The following is a 14,437-nucleotide window of genomic DNA, read 5'->3' as shown; positions in this document are numbered from 1 at the left end:
AGTTAAATATTATTCTTCTTCTTGGGCAGCCCCTCGGGATCGAGTTTCCAATCTGGTTCAATGGGTTCTGTGATGGCTGAAATGCACAATCTGAAGACACTGCCGCATATGGGGCAGATAGTGCATGAAGGGTTGGCCATATGAGGTGTTTGGAGGTTTGTGGACTCTCTCCGACACCCTGGCTGCAGGTTCCCAACGAGTCTCTCGATGTGTTCAGCACCTTCCCAAATGAACATACAAATACATACGAACATGTGAATTAGGAGCAGGAGTAGGCCATTTGAGCCCTCGAGTCTGCTCTGCCATTCAATAAGATCATGGCTGCTCTGATTGTGGCCTCAAACGCACCTTACTGTCTACCCCTGATACCCTTTAACTCCCTTGTTAGTCAAGAATCTATCTACCTTGCCTTAAAAATACTCAGTGACCCTGTTTCCACCACTTTCTGGGGAAGAGAATTCTAAAGACTCGCGACCCCGTGAGAGAAAAAATTTCTTCTCATCTCTGTCTTAAATAGGAGACCCCTTATTTTTAAACTGTGTCCTCTAGTTCTAGTTTCTCCCACAAGAGGAAATGTCCTTTCAGTATCTACCTTGTCAAGTCCCCTCAGGATTTTATATGTTTCAATAAAACAAACTCTCATTCTAATAAACTTTAATGAATACAGGCCCAGTCTGTCAAACCTTTCCTCATAAGATAATCACCCCCCCCCTCCCCAACCATCCCAGGTATCAGATGAGTGAATCTTCCCTGAATTGCTTCTAACACATTTATATTCTTTCTTAAGAGAAACCAAAACTGTACACAGTATTCCAGATGTAGTCGCCCCAACACCCTGAAAAGCTATAGCACAACTTTTATGTTTCATTCCCTTCATAAAAAAACAACAACATATGTTGGTTTTCCTAATCACTTGCTATGCCTGCATACTAGGTATGTGTGATTCAGTACCAGGTCACCCTGATCCATCTGTACCACAGGGTTCTGCAATTTCTCGCCATTTAAACAATATGCTGCTTTTCTGTTCTTCCTGCCAAAGTGGACAAGTTCACTTTTTCCCACATTACCCACCATCCGCCAATTTTTTGCCCACTTGCTCAACCTATCTGTATCCCTTTGCAGGCTCCTTATGTCCTCTTCACAATCTGCTTTCAAACCTATCTTTGTGTCATCAGCAAATTTAGCAACTATAAATTTGGTCCTTTCATCCAGGTCATTGATATAAATTGTAAATAAGACCATATGACATAGGAGCAGAATTTAGGCCATTCAGCCCATTGAATCTGCTCCGCCATTCAATCATGGCTGGTAAGTTTCTCAACCCCATTCTCCCACCTTCTCCCCATAACCTTTGATCCCCCTACCAATCAAGAACCTATCTATCTTGGTCTTAAATACACTCAATGACCTGGCCTCCACAGCCTTCTGTGGCAATGAATTCCATAGATTCACCTCTCTCTGGCTAAAGAAGTTTCTCCTCATCTCTGTTCTAAAAGGTCTTCCCTTTACTCTGAGGCTGTGTCCTCAGGTCCTAGTCTCTCCTACTAATGGAAATAGTTGAGGCCCCAGCACTGATCCCTGTGGAATTCCACTTGTCACATTGTGCCAAATCAAAAATGACCCATTTATGCCTACTCTCTGTTTCCTGTGAAATAACTAATCCCCTATCCATGCTAATATATTACCCCTACACCATGAGCTCTTATTTTTGATGTGGCACCTTGTCAAATGCCTTTTGGAAATCTAAGTACAACACACATTGCTTGTTATTGCCTCAAAGAACTCTGTTTTTTCTTTCAACTTGATGCTATCTTTAACTTCCTTAGTTAGCCACAAATGGTGCATTTTTCCCTGAGAGCCCTTCTTTCTCCCTGGAATGTATCTTTACTGATTATTCTGAAATATTTCCTTAAATGTCTGCCACTGCATTTCTGCTGACCTATCCCTTACCTTAATTTCCCAGTTTACTTTAGCCAGCTCTGTTTTCATGCCCTCATAATTGCCCTTAATTAAGTTTAAAACACTAGTCTTAGATCCACTCTTCTCTCCCTCAAACTGAATGTGAAATCCAATTATATTATGATCACTGCTACCTAGAGGTGCCTTCACAAGCATCCCTAACTCTACTACTCCCAATAAGCTTTATTACCATCAGTAAACCTTCTCCGTTTTGGCTGGTCACAAGCCTGGGACTCCCATGAGTCGGCAGGGATGTTTGAACTCTTCAGAGATCTTTTGAGGACATCCCTAAAGCATTTCCGCTATCCTCCTGGGCATCTCGTGCTGCAACCAAGTTCCGAGTAGAACAGTTACTTTGGGAGTCTGTGGTCAGGCATGCGACTGACATGTCCCACCCAGCGGTGCTGGTTTTGAGTGATTAACACCCTAATGCTGGGCATGTTGGTGAAGCGGTTCAACAGCGGCATCCTTTCCCAAGCCAACATTTGGTTAAATGCTGACCTCGTGTCAACAGAAATCACTCTCACCTCATCTCTGGAATTCAGCTCTTGTATGCATATTTGGATCAAGCGTATAATGAGGTCTGGAGCTGAGTGGTTCTGGTGGAACCCAAACTGAGCATTGGTGAGCAGATTGTTGTTAATTGCTGCATGATAGCACTGTTGATGACATTTTCTATTACCTTGCAGATGATTGCTGACTATCAGCCTATTACTGAAGACATATAGGAGATTTTAAAAGAGGAGGGTTAGCAATGTGCTATGAATACACGAAAACAAGTTGATGAGAACATTCAAAGATTAAGGTTGCAGGAAACAATATTTCAGAGAGTGGCCAGTCAGTTGATCACACAGACTCCGTGGGAACATAATAGAAGCAGTTAAAAAGTCATTCATTCAAATGAAAATTAGGTAGCTTAGGTTTCTTTCGGAAAATAACATTTTGGAATGCAGTATGTGAGTAATTTGAGACATCACATGTGGCAGGTATAGCATATTTGGGAGGAAAATTTAAAGAAAACTTTGGACCATGGTTCCCAAAGCTCTCCACCATTGGGATTTTCCTCACATTACTTCTGAGTCAGTTGTACACTAATGAAGGAGATTGATTGCGATGGTTAGCCCATTATTGTTGTATCATGCGACTACCAGGATGGTAAATGGTGATTGATGGACCATGATCCAGAATTTAGTTGAAATTTTTAAAGCATAATGCATTATTAAAGTAAAAAATTTGATAGTAGAGAGGTTCAGTGTTTCCTTGGCTTATTTGTTGCCTTTGACCATTTAATGCTCCAATTTTGAAATACCTTAAATTCGAAACTTATGCCGAATCCTTTGATCCTACACTTGTCCACAGCCCCAGTACCAATTTTGGTTCACAGGTATCGTAGAAAAAGTAAAATAATCGCTCAGTAATTCAAAATTTAGTATAAGGAGGAAGTTTCTCAAAAAAAGACCTTGAAGTTTCCCCACTGCATCATCCAATTGCTTAGACCATAAGACCATAAGACATAGGAGCAGACATTAGGCCATTCGGCCCATCGAGTCTGCTCCACCATTCAATCATGGCTGATAAGCTTCTCAACCTCATTCTCCCGCCTTCTCCCCGTAACCTTTGATCCCCTTACCAGTCAAGAACCTATCTGTCTCGGTCTTAAATACACTCAATGACCTGGTCTCCACAGCCTTCTGTGGCAATAAATTCCATAGATTCACCACTCTCTGGCTAAAGAAGTTTCTCCTCATTTCTGTTCTAAAAGGTCTTCCCTTTACTCTGAGGCTGTGCCTTCAGGTCCTAATCTCTCCTACTAATGGAAACATCTTCCCCACGTCCACTCTATTCAGGCCTTTCAGTATTCTGTAAGTTTCAATCAGATCCCCCCTCATCCTTCTAAACTCCATTGAGTAGAGACCCAGAGTCCTCAAACGTTCCTCATACGTTCAGCCTTTCATTCCTGGGATCATTCTCGTGAACCTCCTCTGGACCCTCTCCAAGGCCAGCACATTCTTCCTGAAATACAGGGACCAAAATTCCTCACAATATTCTAAATGTGGTCTGACCAGAGCCTGCAAAAGCCTGCTTTTATATTCTAGTCGTCTCGAAATAAATGCCAACATTGCATTTGCCTTCCTAACTACCGACTCAACCTGCAAGCCTTAAGAGAATCCTGGACTAGGACTCCCAAGTCCCTTTGCACTCCAGATTTCTGAATTCTCTCCCCATTTAGAAAATAGTCTATGCCTCTTCTTCCTACCAAAGTGCATGACCTCACACTTCCCCACGTTGTATTCCATCTGTCACTTCTTTGCCCATTCTCCTAACCTGTCCAAATCCTTCTGCAGCCTGCCCGCCTCCTCAATACTACCTGTCCCTCCACCTATCTTTGTATCATCTGCAAACTTAGCCAGAATGCCCTCAATTCCTTCATCTAGATCATTAATGTATAAAGTGAAAAGTTGTGGTTCCCAACACCGTCCCCTGCGAAACTCCACTAGCCACCGGCTGCCATCCTGAGAAGGACCCCCTTATCCCCACTCTCTGCCTCCTGCCAGACAGCCAATCTTCTATCCATGCTAGTACATTGCCTCTAACGCCATGGACTCTTATCTTACTGAGCAGCCTCCTGCGCAGCACCTTGTCAAAGGCCTTCTGGAAGTCCAAGTAGATAACATCCATTGGGTCTCCTTTTTCTAACCTGCTCGTTACCTTCTCAAAGAATTCTAACAGATTTGTCAGGCATGACCTCCCCTTGATGAAACCATGCTGACTTTGCCCTATTTTATCATGCACTTCCAGGTATTCTGAAATCTCATCCTCAATAATGGACTCTAAAATCTTACCAACGACCAAGGTCGGGCTAATCGGCCTGTAATTTCCTGTCTTTTGCCTCACTCCCTTCTTTTATAATTCCAGGGGTTTCACACACCACCTTGTCCAGGGGTCTGTTTCATATGTTGATCATTCTTTTTGTGAAGAAACATCCTGATTTCTGTCTTAAATTTGGCCCTTCAACACCTTCAAAAAATATGGGAAGATAATTGAATGGGAATTGACATACCAGAAGGCTGTGAGTATTCATAAAGTATGCCTAAGAAAGAGTCACCAAATTCAGTATACAGGAAGTGGAGAATATCTATAGTCACGACACAGACACAACAGGATTGGGCGCAATTACATTTTTGTGTGAAATTTTCAAATTTTAAATGCAAATCAGGCCAGGCTGCAAAAAACTGATTATGTTTTGCTTAATATGTTATCTATCGAAGCTTAACATGAAATTGCTTTTATGAGACTAGCTAAGCCTTGTGCTAATAAAGAAATAATAGGCTTTCAAAATAATTTATACCTATTGATTAAATGTCAGTCTGCTAAAGACCCATTTTACAATGGCACATCACTGGGGGGAAAAGAATGCAAAAGCTGTAACCAGTTCCCTGACTACAGTTCAGGGTAGAAAATAACAGGCCTAAAATTTGCTTTCATAATATATTGTACAGTAAATTGCAACATTATTGTCTGGACATGTTGCAGGGAGCTTGAGCAGTGAAGTTACCAAAACTAAATGCTTTAGTATTCTTCTGCTTAAGGCTGAAGGATTAAGAAAAATAATTCTTGTTTCCAAGGGCAACAGTACATCTATACAATCAGTCACATTGTGCAATCCTGAGTTCAGGAGTACTTCTGCACGCTAAATTAGAAAAATGTAACTCAGAGCACTTTGGAATGGTAAGTTAAAAAGTTTTGTATTTTGGATGAATATTTCCCCTCTCATCCTCTGTCTCTCCATATATAATTCTTTGCATAATATATGGTCAACTCCTCTCACTTTGAGATCAGCTTTTCACTTTTTCTTGTAAATTGTCAATTTAATTAGCCGTGGAATTCAACAGCACAGAAGAAGGCATTCAGCCCATCAGTACTGGTTATCTGAAGCAGCTGTCCATTTAATTCCTCTTCCTTTTCCTTTCCTTATACCCTTTCAAGTGTTTCTTTTGCAAATGTTTATTCACTTTTCTTTTAAAAGATTATTATATATCCTGCTTCCACAGCAATGGGTACTTTGCAGTTTAATTTACAAAGAATTGTAGGGATTATATCCATTTGTGAGTGCTGTATAGGACAAATTCATGAAACGGGAATTGTGCACTAACTATAAGGATTTTAATGCGTTTTATGCAGATTAAAAATGCTTGTGAAACTTCCTTTTCCTTTGGTGGACATAAATTCAAGAATACTTTTGCAATTATTTAGGTCAGGTTATTTTAATACGAAGGAGACCTGAAAATGAGAGGTTGGTTTGCTAAGAATGAGACAGTGTTTACAAAGCCACTTGTTTATTTAACTAGTTAAATGCAAATGTTAAATAGAAAAATATGCATTTCATTAGTGCCCTTCATAACCTCAGGACATCTCAAAGCACTTTACAGCCAACAAAGGACTTTTAAGGTGTAATCACTGCTTTAGCGTAATAATGAAACTGAATCAATAGACCGTTGCTGAGGCTGCAGCTGAGGGCGAGGGTCCCTCAATGCTGAAGCTGCACTGGCACAGGGACAGCCATTGTTGCTGGTGGCTCCCTGTGTGGGCCATGGATTGCCCAGAAAAGAGACCCCTCTCCTGTACACCCAACCCCTAGAATCTGCTCGGAATCCACCAGGTTTCACTGGATAGGTTCCCAATGACAGGGGGTCATGGCACACCCTGCACCCCATCCCACGTGAGCAAATAGCATAGATGCATTTAAGGAATGTTAAGTAAGTACATGAGGTAGAAAGGAATAGAAGGATTTGTTGATAGAGTGAAATGAAATAAGGTGGATGGTGAAACAAAAATAAAAATACCTGGAAAAACTCAGCAGGTCTGGCAGCATCTGCGGAGAGGAACACAGTTAACGTTTCGAGTCCGAATGACCCTTCAACAGAACTAAGAAGGGTCTAACCGAAGGGTCATTCGGACTCGAAACGTTAACTGTGCTCCTCTCCGCAGATGCTGCCAGACCTGCTGAGTTTTTCCAGGTATTTTTATTTTTGTTTTTGTTTTGGATTTCCAGCATCCGCAGTTTTTTGCTTTTATATTAAGGTGAGTGGTGACTCAAGTGAAGCATCAACAGTGGCATAGACCTGTTGGGTTGAATGGACTGTTTCTGTGGTGTAATTGTATGTGAATATATGTAATATCATGAAACCTTGTGTATAAGCAGCACAATCAGTGGACCCATTTAAAGTACAGCTGTTAATCCAGATTTGTACCAAATCTTCAGTACATTTTTGAGCCTATTTACTTGTTTGTAGTTTGGAGCTAAAACTCCCATCTCTTGATACCAGATTTAAAATCAGTTGAGCATCCTGGAGATTATCATTAGACTGGGTAAATGCCTAATCCAAAATCTCCTATGATTTTTAAGGGAAAACAAGTGCCTGTGTTGTGTTAGTAATTTAATACCATGCGCAGCCGTGGCATTTATATTGGTTTTCAGCTGCTGACTCCAATAGAGTGGGTTCTGCACAGCGAATGGCAACATCAAGATAAGCTTGCACGGAACACTGAGCCCCACAGTACACAGGAGGACCTCCTGTACATCATATTAAACATTAGGACAGCAATGCAGTCAGCTTGCCCTCCCAAGGCCAAGGCTGCTATTAATGTGGCCGAGGGATCCATGAAGACCGTGGTCGCATAGTGTCAACAGATTTTCTTTCTTCAGTATGCTGCACACTGTGGAGCACTATGCTGTTGATTTGCTTTGCACTAGCGCAGAATGTCCATGATATTTTGGGCAGTGTACATATGAGACGTAGTGACCTCATGGCACTCTGCTATTACTTCATTACCAAAGCATGCTGTTGCTCCAGAAACGAAGGACTAACTGCGTTCAGGAAGACTGCAAATAATAGGCCTCAGTCTTAAAAATAGTCCTTAAAAAAAAAATCTGGCAAGTTTTTCTCACATTATAACAGCATCAACACTTCAACAAAGAAAATGTCAGCACCTGTAAAGAGGTTTAGGACATGCTGAGGTCATGAAAACACTATAGAAATGCAAGGCTTCCATTTTTTTACGGTAAAGAAGAAATGAATGTGAAAAGCAAAATCAGTGCATATAAGACAAAAACAGCCTCCGTGTTCCATAGCACAATGCACTCAGAAGATATGAAAGTATCCATAGTAATGGCTACAGCAAAAATGTATTTTATACATGGGAACCTGAAACACCAGATAAATACAAATTACAATACCACAGAAATGTTTAATTATTTTTTATTCATTCACTGGAATATGGGCTTCGCTGGCTAGGCCAGCATCTATTGCCCATCCCTAATTGCCCTTGAGAAGGTGGTGGTGAGGTGCCTCCTTGAACTGCTGCAGTCCATGTGTTGTAGGTACACCCATGGTGCTGTTAGGGAGGGAGTTCCAGGATTTTGACCCAGCAACAGTGAAGGAATGGCGATATATTTCCAATTCAGGATGGTGGGTGAAACAAATCAGAAAATGCTGAAAAAACTCAGCAGGTCTAGCAGCATCTGTGGAAAGAGGAACAGAGTTAACGTTTCAAGTCCTTCAACAGACTTCCCTTTCATCATTGCTCTTTGGGGGATCTTGCTGCATTGCTAAATTGCAGCCATGCTTGCTTACCTAAGGACTAACTAAACTTCAAAATAATTTGCTGTGCATGAAGTGCTTTGGGGTGTCCTGAGGTCATTATATAAATGCACAATTAGGTAGAGGTTCAAACTACTTTGGTGTATAATTTTTGACACTGCATGGAATGTGTTCATTTATTCATGCGTGGCCTGCTGAAAGATAGGTCCTTTGGCTCATTTTTTGCTGATGCTTCATCATGAGCTGTTTGCTTGACAGTTTACCATTGCCTTCCACTCTCAGGGGCAGGCCCCAAGTTTACCTAAGCTGGAGCAGGAATCGAGCTTGCACTGTCAGTGTTATCATGAGCCACAGGCTAGCTATTTAGCCAACTTTGCTCACCAGCCAACTTCCACATGTATGTGGAATGTATTTCTCTTGTGATGCAGTGATGCATGGTGGAAAATCAAGGAATCTGTTTTAATAGTGGCTTAACGGCTCTGCTTATATCATATATGTTCTTTTTGGCCTAGGGAAGGAAAGAGTGTCATTATTTTCCATAGTTGTCAAACAGATCCGAATTCAGGTGAGATGAATTTTGGATACTGAAAATTCCATTCTAAAACTTGACTCATTACAAATGTTCATCTAGCCATTCCAAAGTAAAGTTGGCAGCATAAATCACCTTATCAAATATAATTGGTATAAAATATCCTTGTCATCACATGGAAAGACAAAGTCACCTATGAAGCCATCCTTTCTAGGGCAAACAAGCCAAGCATGCTAGCGATAATCAAGCAAAGAGGGCCTCGCTGGCTTGGGTATGTGCACAGGATAGAAAATGACCGCATCCTCAAGAATATGCTACATGGGGAGGTAGCCTGTGCCAAGCGACCAGCAGGGTGCCCAAAGCTCCAGTTCAAGGATGCTGTCAAATGAGACATGAAAACTCTCAACATCAATCAGAACAAGTGAGAAATTCTAGTTGACAGCTGCTGCAAATGGTGACACCAGCTGTGGCCAGGAATTCGCCACCACCATGACATGCACTTCCAGAAGCTCCAAAGTAGACGCCAGTCCTGAAAACAAGGCATCAGCAGAGTCCATCCCACATCACCGGCAAGGGACAACTTCATGTGTGGCATTTATGTGGCAGACTTCGCCTTTCCAGAATCAGCTTGTTCAGCCTTCAAAAGAAGTGTAGCAGATAACCCCATCTGACTCACCCAAGTTCTCATAGAGCCATAGAGGTCAGCAGCACCAAAAAAGGCTCACCGAATCTGCACCAGCCTTCTTTCTGAGGCTGCATTCCCATCATTTCTTGCAGCTGGAATGATATCAACCAGATTGTATTTTTTTATACCTTGGCAGTGCCAACAGGAACACAAATATGGACATCCTAGTGCTGATGCTTATCTAGTGCAACCAATACCCGGGAGCCATCTCCTGGTGTTTACACCATGAATTTGGCTCCTTAACCAGGGGACAGAATTGTAGAATAAAGCCAAGGCTCAGTTTGATGATTCCACAACTACAGAGGATGCACTCCCTGTACATGTAGTTGCAGTGCCAGAGACGTCACAGCCAGTGGGCAGCTGGCTGCATCAAAAATAGCAGGAAAAGAAACTCAGCCAGAAAACAATTATACCTTGAACTAGAAACTGCAAACAGTGCTATGTCCTATTCTTTAAAAAAAATGCTTTTTCTTTAATAAAAATGGGCAGTGTGCTGCTTTAGTCATTTCTAACCCCTGGGCCTGAATCTTCTGGTTGGCGCGGGGGCAGTCCTGCTCACTGATGCTTAAAATGACATGTGGTGACATCAGGCGTGCGTCCCAACGTCATTCAGATCTTCAGTTTGGCGGGCATGCACCTGAGTTGGCTGCGCACCCGCCGAACTGTCAAAGGCCCATTAAGGCCGATAATAATCTAATTAAGCTGATTGTCTGGGCTGCCCGTCCAACTTTAAGGCAGGCGAAGAGCCCAAGCGGCCTTTGCATTTATCATGAAACCTCATCCAAGGGCGGGATGAGGTTTCATGAAGTATTTATAAATTGCCTCAGGGAGATTTCTGTGTTCTCCACAGGTCCCGACTTAAACTCCTCCCCACCACCCGCACAGGGAACGCTGAGCACTTCTGGGTGTGCATCACGTAAAATAGTGGCGTGCAGCCAATTGTGGGCGGCAATCGGCTGCGCCCCTGCCCGTGCCCGCACCTGCTCAGCCCTCCTGACGGGGAGAAAATTATCCCTCTGATATAAGTTTCCTTGGAATGTGTGATGGGACAGTGTACAGGGCAGTTTCCTCTGTATCTAACCAGTGCTCTGAGAAGTGCCTGGCCAGTTGGCATAAAGAGTTACAACGTAAAGCTAAGAATTAAGATGCAGGGAAACTAAAACAGAAATGCTGGAAACACTTGTAAGGTCAGTCAGTATCTGTGAGGATAGACAACAGATGAGTTGAACAGTATAAACCTTTAATTGGGACAAAGGCAGGAGAATAGAATTCTGTACATTCTGAAGTACATGGAAACCCAATGGTAGCTTGCAGAGCCCAAGCTAGGCTGCTTTAGTAGTAGTGTTCATTGAATTTGGACAGTGGGGATCCCAGCATTTGTGAACTAGCTTCCAGGTTTTTTTTATATGTTAAATATATTTTCTGTAGCCTGTCAACAAGATGTGGACTATGTGTCCACTGTGGTCTTTGGAAAACATCATGAATTGTGGAACTCAGCTCATGGTTGCTGGACTCCCACAGTTCAAACCAAAAAAAAATATAAGAACAGTTTTCCATTGACAGCGTTCATTCATTAGAAAAGGACATAAAATTAGCCTATGATCACGCTGCACTAACTCCAGACAATAAAGGACACCAGGGAAGTTACTTGTCATGTGCCTAATATTCCAGGAAGCTGTTGCATTCACGTGCAAATTAGACCGAAGTTTGTTTTGGGAATACCAATGACCGTTTTATAGTAAACCAGTCCTGCAGTATGCTGGGGTCCTGGTGCTTTGCAAGCTAATAACAGTCAGGCAACAGCTAAAAAACTACTTTGCGAATTCTGCCAAAGTAAACTAAGGAGATGGAGGCTTGGGGGGTGGGGTGGTTTGTGAGAGATTGCCTTATATAGCGCCACCCTGAAGGCCTTGCGCTGCTTGATCTGCATCCTTTGCGATGTTCTGTCAGAATAAGGATGCACACTGGTGAGGCCCCTGCATACATCAGAAGGCTTTGTTTCAACGCTAACCTGAAGTCACACAGTCCAACCAGCTGATGTGATGTCAGGATCCCAAATTGGGCAACAAATGTTTAGGCAGCATCTGTGTTACTTACTTAAGAGAGAAAACAAGCATGAAGCCTCAAGGTGGACCCTGCACTCATGTTATTTAAATGGCCAGGCACCATGGTTACAGGTGAGTTCAATTTTTTAGAAATGTTTCTATTGCAATGTGCCTGGAAGTACTCGGGGCTATTTTTGGAAGTGTTCTGTTGAGTTACTGGATTCGCCAGAGAGTGTTGCCACATCCTCACATGGATCGGGGGGTTAGTGGGTGGGGGGGACAGGGGATCGGGGGCCGCAGAAGAGTAGGTGACATGTGCACAGAGAGGTTGCAATGGGTAGAGGGCCGGCAGCGGCTGTGCCTCTGAGCGTGCAGCATAACAGGGAGATGGAGCAAGGCTGCAGAAAGGGCAAAATCTGCACCATCCCCTTTGCCAAGTTGGAGCCAAGCTCCTCCATGTCCCTTACAGACAGAAACAGGGCAGCCGATGCACCTAGCATCTCATAAGCATACCCATTCCCAATATGCTGCCCCTTCAAGATCCACATCTGAGCCCTCTGCAATAATAGTAGTCCACCACATTGTCTTCCAGTAAGCTGGCAAACGAACCATCTGCAGGCCTTTTGTATCCAGATGATTCATTATATGCTGATTCCAACTGTACACTAGGCACATGCGGTACCAGTGCCTGAGCTGGTGGCTGCAAGTGTCAGATGAAGTGATGAGGCTCTTCATCGGTGCTGTGCTATTGCTCACTTCCCTCGTCCTGGGGCTCCTGTGACTGAGCAGGTGACAATTCTTGAGCTTCACAAAGCAGGAACTCAGAAGGGGAAGGTTGGGTGTGAGGAAAGAGGCATGGGTTGTGGTGGGAAGTAAGAGCTCCATGTTCACACAGCTGGTAATATCCAGGCTATAGTACTGAAAATTTCTGCTCCATAACTAGCTGTGCCCCTAGCCAAGCTGTCCAGTACATCTACAACACTAACATCTATCCAACAGTGTGGAAAATTGCCAAAAAGCAGGATAAATCCAATCTGGTCAGTTACTGCCCCATCAGTCTACATCAGCAAAGTAATGGAAGGTGTTATCAACAGTGCTATCAAGCGGCATGTCCTCAGTAATAACCTGCTCATCGATGCTCAGTTTGTATTCTGCTAGGACCATTCAACTCCTGGCCTCATACAGCTATGGTGCAAATATGGACAAAGGAGCTGAACTCCAGACATGAGATGAGAGTGACCACCCTTGACATCAAAGCAACATTTGACTGAATGTAGCATCAAAGAACCTGAGTAAAATTGAAAACTCTCCACTAGTTGGAGTCATACCTAGCACAAAGGAAGATGGTTGTATTTTTAGGTGGCCAATCATCTCAGCCTCAGGACATCGCTGCAGGAGTTCCTCAGGATAGTGTGCTAGGCCCAACCATCTTCAGCTGTTTTATCAATGGCCTTCCTTCCATCATAAGGTCAGAAATGAGGCTGTTCACTGATGATTACTTAGTGCTCAGTCCCATTCGTAACTCCACAGATAAGGAAATAGTGGATGCCTGCATGCAGCGTTAAGACTTAGGCTGATATGTTGCAGGTAACATTAGCGCGACACAAGTGCCAGGCAATGACCATCTCCAATAAGAGAGAATCTGACTATCTTCCTTTGATATTTAATGGCATTACCATCACTGAATCACCCAATGACATTCTGCCCACTCTTTTGCAGAACAAGGTAGGGGAGCACACTAGAGCTTGTGGGTTACCATCCTAGGTGTTACTATTGACCAGAAACTAAATTGGACCAGCCACATAAATATTGGCAAGTCAGAAGTTGAAAATTCTACAGCAAGTATCTCACCTCAAGACGCGCCAAATCTTTTTCATCATCCACAAGGCACATTTGAGGCGTGTGATGGAATACTCTTCACTTGCCTAAATGAGTACTGCTCCAACAACACTCAAGCAACTCAACACCGTCCAGGACAAAGCAGCTGCTTACTTGACACCCAATCTGCCCCTGTAAATATTCACAGCAGCAACTCCCTAAGGCTTCCTCAACAGAATTTTCCAAATCAGTGACCCCTACCACCTAGAAGAACAAGGGCAACAGGCATCTGGTAACACCACCACCCGCAAGTTCCCCTCCAAGTCACACATCATCCTGGCTTAAAAATATATTGGCATTCTTTCACAGTCACGCGGTCAAAATCCTGGAACTCCCTACTCAGCACTGTCAGTGTGCATACTTTACAAGGACTGCAGATGTTCCAGATTCTTTCTCAAGGGCAGCTAGAGATGAGCAACAAATGCTGGCCTTGCCAACAATGTCCACATCCCCTGAATTAATAAAAAAGATCAGCAGCTTGCTCATCATGCCAGTTAGCACGATTAGGGTGTGCTGAGAGTTGAAAAGCAATATAAGGAGGAACATGCTGTCATCCTCAATGTGCTCAGTGACATCTGATACTACACGACTTGTCATGGCTAGCTGCATGATATGGAGAACCATCTCTGTAGAGTTCAGGAGATCCAGTTGTCCTTGTCCCCCACCAGTTCTGCTGTGTTCCCCTACCTTGTCCTGCAAGAGAGAGCAGAATGTCAGTGGTTGCGTCACACTGTGTTTG

At 43.2% G+C, this 14,437-nt stretch overlaps 1 protein-coding gene across 4 annotated transcripts in view; it reads left to right on the top strand.

Moving 5' to 3' along the window:
• Nucleotides 1–14,437, top strand: part of LOC121277098 (storkhead-box protein 2-like) — a 126,752-nt gene that overhangs the window by 12,084 nt on the left and 100,231 nt on the right. Inside the window, exon 1 of one of the 4 annotated variants that reach the window (XM_041186101.1) lies at nt 5,642–5,688. The exons of the other annotated variants lie outside the window; for them this stretch is intronic. The gene's annotated coding sequence lies outside the window, so the exon portion shown is untranslated. Of the gene's footprint in view, nt 1–5,641; nt 5,689–14,437 lie in introns of those variants that run through there. 4 annotated transcript variants of the gene reach the window in all.

This window comes from Carcharodon carcharias, chromosome 4, assembly GCF_017639515.1.
Source record: "Carcharodon carcharias isolate sCarCar2 chromosome 4, sCarCar2.pri, whole genome shotgun sequence".
Taxonomy (NCBI): domain Eukaryota; kingdom Metazoa; phylum Chordata; class Chondrichthyes; order Lamniformes; family Lamnidae; genus Carcharodon; species Carcharodon carcharias.
Note: the sequence above shows the minus strand (reverse complement) of the source record. Positions and strands in the feature narration are given on the sequence as shown.